The sequence below is a fragment of the Triticum aestivum genome, chromosome 2D (genome assembly GCF_018294505.1).
Source record: "Triticum aestivum cultivar Chinese Spring chromosome 2D, IWGSC CS RefSeq v2.1, whole genome shotgun sequence".
NCBI classification, from domain to species: Eukaryota; Viridiplantae; Streptophyta; class Magnoliopsida; order Poales; family Poaceae; genus Triticum; species Triticum aestivum.
In genome coordinates, this window is record NC_057799.1 from 643139309 (window position 1) to 643148484 (window position 9176).

The following is a 9176-nucleotide window of genomic DNA, read 5'->3' on the forward strand; positions in this document are numbered from 1 at the left end:
GTGTCCCTAGTAAGCCTCTAGTTGACTAGCTCGTTGATCAACAGATAGTCATGGTTTCCTGACTATGGACGTTGGATGTCATTGATAACGGGATCACATCATTAGGAGAATGATGTGATGGACAAGACCCAATCCTAAGCATAGCTCAAAAGATCGTGTAGTTCGTTTGCTAGAGCTTTTCCAATGTCAAGTATCTTTTCCTTAGACTATGAGATCGTGCAACTCCCGGATGCCGTAGGAGTGGTTTGGGTGTGCCAAACGTCACAACGTAACTGGGTGACTATAAAGGTGCACTACGGGTATCTCCGAAAGTGTCTGTTGGGTTGGCACGGATCGAGACTGGGATTTGTCACTCCGTATGACGGAGAGGTATCTCTGGGCCCACTCGGTAGTGCATCATCATAATGAGCTCAATGTGACTAAGGAGTTAGCCACGGGATCATGCATTACGGTACGAGTAAAGAGACTTGCCGGTAACGAGATTGAACAAGGTATTGGGATACCGACGATCGAATCTCGAGCAAGTAACATACCGATTGATAAAGGGAATTGTATACGGGATTGATTGAATCCTCGACATCGTGGTTCATCCGATGAGATCATCGTGGAACATGTGGGAGCCAACATGGGTATCCAGATCCCGCTGTTGGTTATTGACCGGAGAGGCGTCTCGGTCATGTCTGCATGTCTCCCAAACCCGTAGGGTCTACACACTTAAGGTTCGGTGACGCTAGGGTTGTAGAGATATGAGTATGCGGAAACCCGAAAGTTGTTCGGAGTCCCGGATGAGATCCCGGACGTCACGAGGAGTTCCGGAATGGTCCGGAGGTGAAGAATTATATATAGGAAGTCCAGTTTTGGCCACCGGGAAAGTTTCGGGGGTTATCGGTATTGTACCGGGACCACCGGAAGGGTCCCGAGGGTCCACCGGGTGGGGCCACCTATCCCGGAGGGCCCCATGGGCTGAAGTGGGAAGGGAACCAGTCCTTAGTGGGCTGGGGCGCCCCCCTTGGGCCTCCCCCTGCGCCTAGGGTTGGAAACCCTAGGGGTGGGGGGCGCCCCACTTGCCTTGGGGGGCAAGTTTCCCCCCTGGCCGCCGCCCCCCTTGTAGATGGGATCCAGGGCCGGCGCCCCCTCCCAGCGGGCCTATATATAGTGGGGGGGAGGGAGAGCAGCAGCACCATAGCCCCGGGCGCCTCCCTCTCCCCTGCAACACCTCTCCCTCTCGCAGAAGCTTGGCGAAGCCCTGCCGAGATCCCCGCTACTTCCACCACCACGCCGTCGTGCTGCTGGATCTCCATCAACCTCTCCTTCCCCCTTGATGGATCAAGAAGGAGGAGACGTCGCTGCTCCGTACGTGTGTTGAACGCGGAGGTGCCGTCCGTTCGGCACTCGGTCATCGGTGATTTGGATCACGACGAGTACGACTCCATCAACCCCGTTCACTTGAACGCTTCCGCTCGCGATCTACAAGGGTATGTAGATGCACTCCTTTCCCCTCGTTGCTAGTAGACCTCATAGATGGATCTTGGTGATGCGTAGAAAATTTTAAAATTCTGCTACGATTCCCAACAGTGGCATCCGGAGCCAGGCCTATGCGTAGTTACTATGCGCGAGTAGAACACAAAGCAGTTGTGGGCGTAGACGTTGTCAATTTTTCTTGCCACTACTAGTCTTATCTTGTTTCGGCGGTATTGTGGGATGAAGCGGCCCGGACCGACCTTACACGTACGCTTACGTGAGACAGGTTCCACCGACTGACATGCACTAGTTGCATAAGGTGGCTAGCGGGTGTCTGTCTCTCCCACTTTAGTCGGAACGGATTCGATGAAAAGGGTCCTTATGAAGGGTAAATAGAAATTGGCATATCACGTTGTGGTTTTACGTAGGTAAGAAACGTTCTTGCTAGAAACCTATAGAAGCCACGTAAAAACTTGCAACAACAATTCGAGGACGTCTAACTTGTTTTTGCAGCATGTGCCTTGTGATGTGATATGGCCAGAAGATGTGATGAATGATATATGTGATGTATGAGATTGATCATATTCTTGTAATAGGAATCACGACTTGCATGTCGATGAGTATGACAACCGGCAGGAGCCATAGGAGTTGTCTTTATTTTTTGTATGACCTGCGTGTCATTGAATAACGCCATGTAAATTACTTTACTTTATTGCTAAACGCGTTAGCCATAGAAGTAGAAGTAATCGTTGGCGTGACAACTTCATGAAGACACAATGATGGAGATCATGGTGTCATGCCGGTGACGAAGATGATCATGGCGCCCCGAAGATGGAGATCAAAGGAGCAGAATGATATTGGCCATATCATGTCACTATTTGATTGCATGTGATGTTTATCATGTTTTGCATCTTATTTGCTTAGAACGACGGTAGTAAGTAAGATGATCCCTTATAATAATTTCAAGAAAGTGTTCCCCCTAACTGTGCACCGTTGCGAAGGTTCGTTGTTTCGAAGCACCACGTGATGATCGGGTGTGATAGATTCTAACGTTCGCATACAACGGGTGTTGACGAGCCTAGCATGTACAGACATGGCCTCGGAACACACGCAATACACTTAGGTTGACTTGACGAGCCTAGCATGTACAGACATGGCCTCGGAACACGGAAGACCGAAAGGTCGAGCATGAGTCGTATAGAAGATACGATCAACATGGAGATGTTCACCGATCTTGACTAGTCCGTCTCACGTGATGATCGGACACGGCCTAGTCGACTCGGATCATGTTTCACTTAGATGACTAGAGGGATGTCTATCTGAGTGGGAGTTCATTGAATAATTTGATTAGATGAACTTAATTATCATGAACTTAGTCTAAAATCTTTACAATATGTCTTGTAGATCAAATGGCCCACGTTGTCCTCAACTTCAACGCGTTCCTAGAGAAAACCAAGCTGAAAGATGATGGCAGCAACTATACGGACTGGGTCCGGAACCTAAGGATCATCCTCATAGCTGCCAAGAAAGATTATGTCCTAGAAGCACCGCTAGGTGAAGCACCCATCCCAGAGAACCAAGATGTTATGAACGCTTGGCAATCACGTGCTGATGATTACTCCCTCGTTCGGTGCGGCATGCTTTACAGCTTAGAACCGGGGCTCCAAAAGAGTTTTGAGAAACATGGAGCATATGAGATGTTCGAAGAGCTGAAAATGGTTTTCCAAGCTCATGCCCGGGTCGAGAGATATGAAGTCTCCGACAAGTTCTTCAGTTGTAAAATGGAGGAAAATAGTTCTGTCAGTGAGCACATACTCAGAATGTCTGGGTTACACGACCGCTTGTCTCAGCTGGGAGTTAATGTCCCGGATGACGCGGTCATTGACAGAATCCTTCAGTCGCTTCCACCAAGCTACAAGAGCTTTGTGATGAACTTCAATATGCAGGGGATGGAAAAGACCATTCCTGAGGTATATTCAATGCTGAAATCAGCGGAGGTGGAGATCAGAAAGGAACATCAAGTGTTGATGGTGAATAAAACCACTAAGTTCAAGAAAGGCAAGGGCAAGAAGAACTTCAAGAAGGACGGCAAGGGAGTTGCCGTGCCCGGTAAGCCAGTTGCCGGGAAGAAGTCAAAGAGTGGAACCAAGCCTGAGACTGAGTGCTTTTATTGCAAGGGAAGTGGTCACTGGAAGCGGAACTGCCCCAAATACTTAGCGGACAAGAAGGCCGGCAACACCAAAGGTATATGTGATATACATGTAATTGATGTGTACCTTACCAGTACTCGTAGTAGCTCCTGGGTATTTGATACCGGTGCGGTTGCTCATATTTGTAACTCAAAATAGGAGCTGCGGAATAGACGGAGACTAGCGAAGGACGAGGTGACGATGCGCGTCGGGAATGGTTCCAAGGTCGATGTGATCACCGTCGGCACGCTACCTCTACATTTACCTACGGGATTAGTTTTAAACCTCAATAATTGTTATTTAGTGCCAGCTTTGAGCATGAACATTGTATCTGGATCTCGTTTGATGCGAGATGGCTACTCATTTAAATCCGAGAATAATGGTTTTTCTATTTATATGAGAGATATGTTTTATGGTCATGCCCCGCTGGTCAATGGTTTATTCTTGATGAATCTCGAGCGTGATGTTACACATATTCATAGTGTGAATACCAAAAGATGTAAAGTTGATAACGATAGTCCCACATACTTGTGGCACTGCCGCCTTGGTCACATTGGTGTCAAGCGCATGAAGAAGCTCCATGCAGATGGACTTTTGGAGTCTCTTGATTACGAATCATTTGACACGTGCGAACCATGCCTCATGGGTAAGATGACCAAGACTCCGTTCTCCGGAACAATGGAGCGAGCAACCAACTTATTGGAAATCATACATACCGATGTGTGCGGTCGAATGAGTGTTGAGGCTCGCGGTGGCTATCGTTATGTTCTCACTCTCACTGATGATTTAAGTAGATATGGGTATGTCTACCTAATGAAACACAAGTCTGAAACCTTTGAAAAGTTCAAGGAATTTCAGAGTGAGGTTGAGAATCAACGTGACAGGAAAATAAAGTTCCTACGATCAGATCGTGGAGGGGAATATTTAAGTCACGAATTTGGCACACACTTAAGGAAATGTGGAATAGTTTCACAACTCACGCCGCCTGGAACACCTCAGCGAAATGGTGTGTCCGAACGTCGTAATCGCACTCTATTGGATATGGTGCGATCTATGATGTCTCTTACCGATCTACCGCTCTCATTTTGGGGCTATGCTTTAGAGACTGCCGTATTCACTTTAAATAGGGCTGCGTCGAAATCCGTTGAGACGACACCGTATGAATTATGGTTTGGGAAGAAACCTAAGCTGTCGTTTCTAAAAGTTTGGGGATGCGATGCTTATGTCAAGAAACTTCAACCTGAAAAGCTCGAACCCAAGTCGGAAAAATGCGTCTTCATAGGATACCCTAAGGAAACCATTGGGTATACCTTCTACCTCAGATCTGAAGGCAAGATCTTTGTTGCCAAGAACGGGTCCTTTCTGGAGAAAGAGTTTCTCTCGAAAGAATTAAGTGGGAGGAAAGTGGAACTTGATGAGGTGATAGTCACCCCTTCTGAACCGGAAAGTAGCGCAGCGCGGGAAGATGTTCCTGTGGTGCCTACACCGACTGGGGAGGAAGTTAATGATGATGATCATGAAGCTTCGGATCAAGTTACTGCTGAACTTCGTAGGTCCACAAGGACACGTTCCGCACCAGAGTGGTACGGCAACCCTGTCCTGGAAATCATGTTGTTAGACAACGGTGAACCTTCGAACTATGAAGAAGCGATGGCGGGCCCGGATTCCAACAAATGGCTTGAAGCCATGCAATCCGAGATAGGATCCATGTATGAAAACGAAGTATGGACTTTGACTGACTTGCCCGATGATCGGCGAGCCATAGAAAACAAATGGATCTTTAAGAAGAAGACAGACGCGGATGGTAATGTGACCATCTATAAGGCTCGACTTGTCGCTAAGGGTTATCGACAAGTTCAAGGGGTTGACTACGATGAGACTTTCTCACCCGTAGCGAAGCTGAAGTCCGTCCGAATCATGTTAGCAATTGCCGCATTCTATGATTATGAGATATGGCAAATGGACGTCAAAACGGCATTCCTTAACGGCTTCCTTAAGGAAGAATTGTATATGATGCAGCCGGAAGGTTTTGTCGATCCTAAGAATGCTGACAAAGTATGCAAACTCCAGCGCTCAATCTATGGGCTGGTGCAAGCATCTCGGAGTTGGAACATTCGCTTTGATGAGATGATCAAAGCGTTTGGGTTTACACAGACTTATGGAGAAGCCTGTGTTTACAAGAAAGTGAGTGGGAGCTCTGTAGCATTTCTCATATTATATGTGGATGACATACTATTGACGGGAAATGATATAGAATTCTTGGAAAGTATAAAGGCCTATTTGAATAAGTGTTTTTCAATGAAGGACCTTGGAGAAACTGCTTATATATTAGGCATCAAGATCTATAGAGATAGATCAAGACGCCTCATTGGTCTTTCACAGAGTACATACCTTGACAAGATATTGAAGAAGTTCAATATGGATCAGTCCAAGAAGGGGTTCTTGCCTGTATTGCAAGGTGTGCAATTGAGCACGGCTCAATGCCCGACCACGGCAGAAGATAGAGAAAAGATGAGTGTCATCCCCTATGCCTCGGCCATAGGGTCTATTATGTATGCCATGTTGTGTACCAGACCTGATGTAAACCTTGCCGTAAGTTTGGTAGGAAGGTACCAAAGTAATCCCGGCATGGAACACTGGACAGCGGTCAAGAATATCCTGAAGTACCTGAAGAGGACTAAGGATATGTTTCTCGTTTATGGAGGTGACGAAGAGCTCGTCGTAAAGGGTTACGTCGACGCTAGCTTCGACACAGATCTGGATGACTCCAAGTCACAAACCGGATACGTGTATATTTTGAATGGAGGGGCAGTAAGCTGGTGCAGTTGCAAGCAAAGCGTCGTGGCGGGATCTACATGTGAAGCGGAGTACATGGCAGCCTTAGAGGCAGCGCAAGAAGCAATCTGGATGAAGGAGTTTGTTACCGACCTAGGGGTGATTCCCAATGCGTCGGGCCCGATGACTCTCTTCTGTGACAACACTGGAGCTATTGCCCTTGCTAAGGAGCCAAGGTTTCACAGGAAGACCAGGCATATCAAGCGTCGCTTCAACTCCATTCGTGAAAGTGTTCAAAATGGAGACATAGATATTTGTAAAGTACATACGGACCTGAATGTAGCAGATCCGTTGACTAAACCTCTCCCTAGAGCAAAACATGATCAACACCAGAAAGCTATGGGTGTTCGATTCATCACAATGTAACTAGATTATTGACTCTAGTGCAAGTGGGAGACTGTTGGAAATATGCCCTAGAGGCAATAATAAATGGTTATTATTATATTTCTTTGTTCATGATAATTGTCTATTGTTCATGCTATAATTGTGTTATCCGGAAATCGTAATACATGTGTGAATACATAGACCACAACGTGTCCCTAGTAAGCCTCTAGTTGACTAGCTCGTTGATCAACAGATAGTCATGGTTTCCTGACTATGGACATTGGATGTCATTGATAACGGGATCACATCATTAGGAGAATGATGTGATGGACAAGACCCAATCCTAAGCATAGCTCAAAAGATCGTGTAGTTCGTTTGCTAGAGCTTTTCCAATGTCAAGTATCTTTTCCTTAGACCATGAGATCGTGCAACTCCCGGATGCCGTAGGAGTGCTTTGGGTGTGCCAAACGTCACAACGTAACTGGGTGACTATAAAGGTGCACTACGGGTATCTCCGAAAGTGTCTGTTGGGTTGGCACGGATCGAGACTGGGATTTGTCACTCCGTATGACGAACAGGTATCTCTGGGCCCACTCGGTAGTGCATCATCATAATGAGCTCAATGTGACTAAGGAGTTAGCCACGGGATCATGCATTACAGTACGAGTAAAGAGACTTGCCGGTAACGAGATTGAACAAGGTATTGGGATACCGACGATCGAATCTCGAGCAAGTAACATACCGATTGACAAAGGGAATTGGATACGGGATTGATTGAATCCTCGACATCGTGGTTCATCCGATGAGATCATCGTGGAACATGTGGGAGCCAACATGGGTATCCAGATCCCGCTGTTGGTTATTGACCGGAGAGGCGTCTCGGTCATGTCTGCATGTCTCCCGAACCCGTAGGGTCTACACACTTAAGGTTCGGTGACGCTTGGGTTGTAGAGATATGAGTATGCGGAAACCCGAAAGTTGTTCGGAGTCCCGGATGAGATCCCGGACGTCACGAGGAGTTCCGGAATGGTCCGGAGGTGAAGAATTATATATAGGAAGTCCAGTTTCGGCCACCGGGAAAGTTTCGGGGGTTATCGGTATTGTACCTGGACCACCGGAAGGGTCCCGGGGGTCCACCGGGTGGAGCCACCTATCCCGGAAGGCCCCATGGGCTGAAGTGGGAAGGGAACCAGTCCTTAGTGGGCTGGGGCGCCCCCCCTTGGGCCTCCCCCTGCGCCTAGGGTTGGAAACCCTAGGGATGGGGGGCGCCCCACTTGCCTTGGGGGGCAAGTTTCCCCCCTGGCCGCCGCCCCCCCTTTAGATGGGATCTAGGGCCGGCGCCCCCCTCCCAGGGGGCCTATATATAGTGGGGGGAGGGAGAGCAGTAGCACCACAGCCCCGGGCGCCTCCCTCTCCCCTGCAACACCTCTCCCTCTCGCAGAAGCTTGGCGAAGCCCTGCCGAGATCCCCGCTACTTCCACCACCACGCCGTCGTGCTGCTGGATCTCCATCAACCTCTCCTTCCCCCTTGCTGGATCAAGAAGGAGGAGACGTCGCTGCTCCGTACGTGTGTTGAACGCGGAGGTGCCGTCCGTTCGGCACTCGGTCATCGGTGATTTGGATCACGACGAGTACGACTCCATCAACCCCGTTCACTTGAACGCTTCCGCTCGCGATCTACAAGGGTATGTAGATGCACTCCTTTCCCCTCGTTGCTAGTAGACTCCATAGATGGATCTTGGTGATGCGTAGAAAATTTTAAAATTCTGCTATGATTCCCAACAGTTTTTAGTCCCACCTCGCTCCCCTAGCAAGATTTTTACCACCTTAAATATGTTACTTCTCAAACTATCACAAGCACTTGGTCTTCATTGAACTCTATGTGTAGAATTTGTGGTCGCAATATGAGTGTTCACCGGTTTCTAAACCGTTGAGGACTCATATTGACAATTCAGATTGTACACAAAAAGATCATTGATAATCAATGTATTTTTATGATAATCAATGTTTTTTAAACTTTTTTGAACTCCAGCCTATTTTTGCGTTCAGTATGCAGCATTCAAAGCGACATCATCAATTTCCAACACGTTCTTGCATCATTTGTTGTTTTTCAGTCATTTACCGATTTGTTTAGAGAGCTAAATGACCGTGAAATTGAAAATCACTACAAAATGAACTCTGAAAATGTTGGAACTTGGCATGGTATCATCATTTCACCCGCATAGCATGTGCAAAAGAGTAGAGAGGGTCACGGCGAAAACTGGACGCACTTCGTGTACAAACTGGACAATCTCTTTCGGAGTATCAGGGTTTCGGACGAGAACTCATCTGTTACACGGGCACTTCAATGTTTTTTAAACTTTTTTG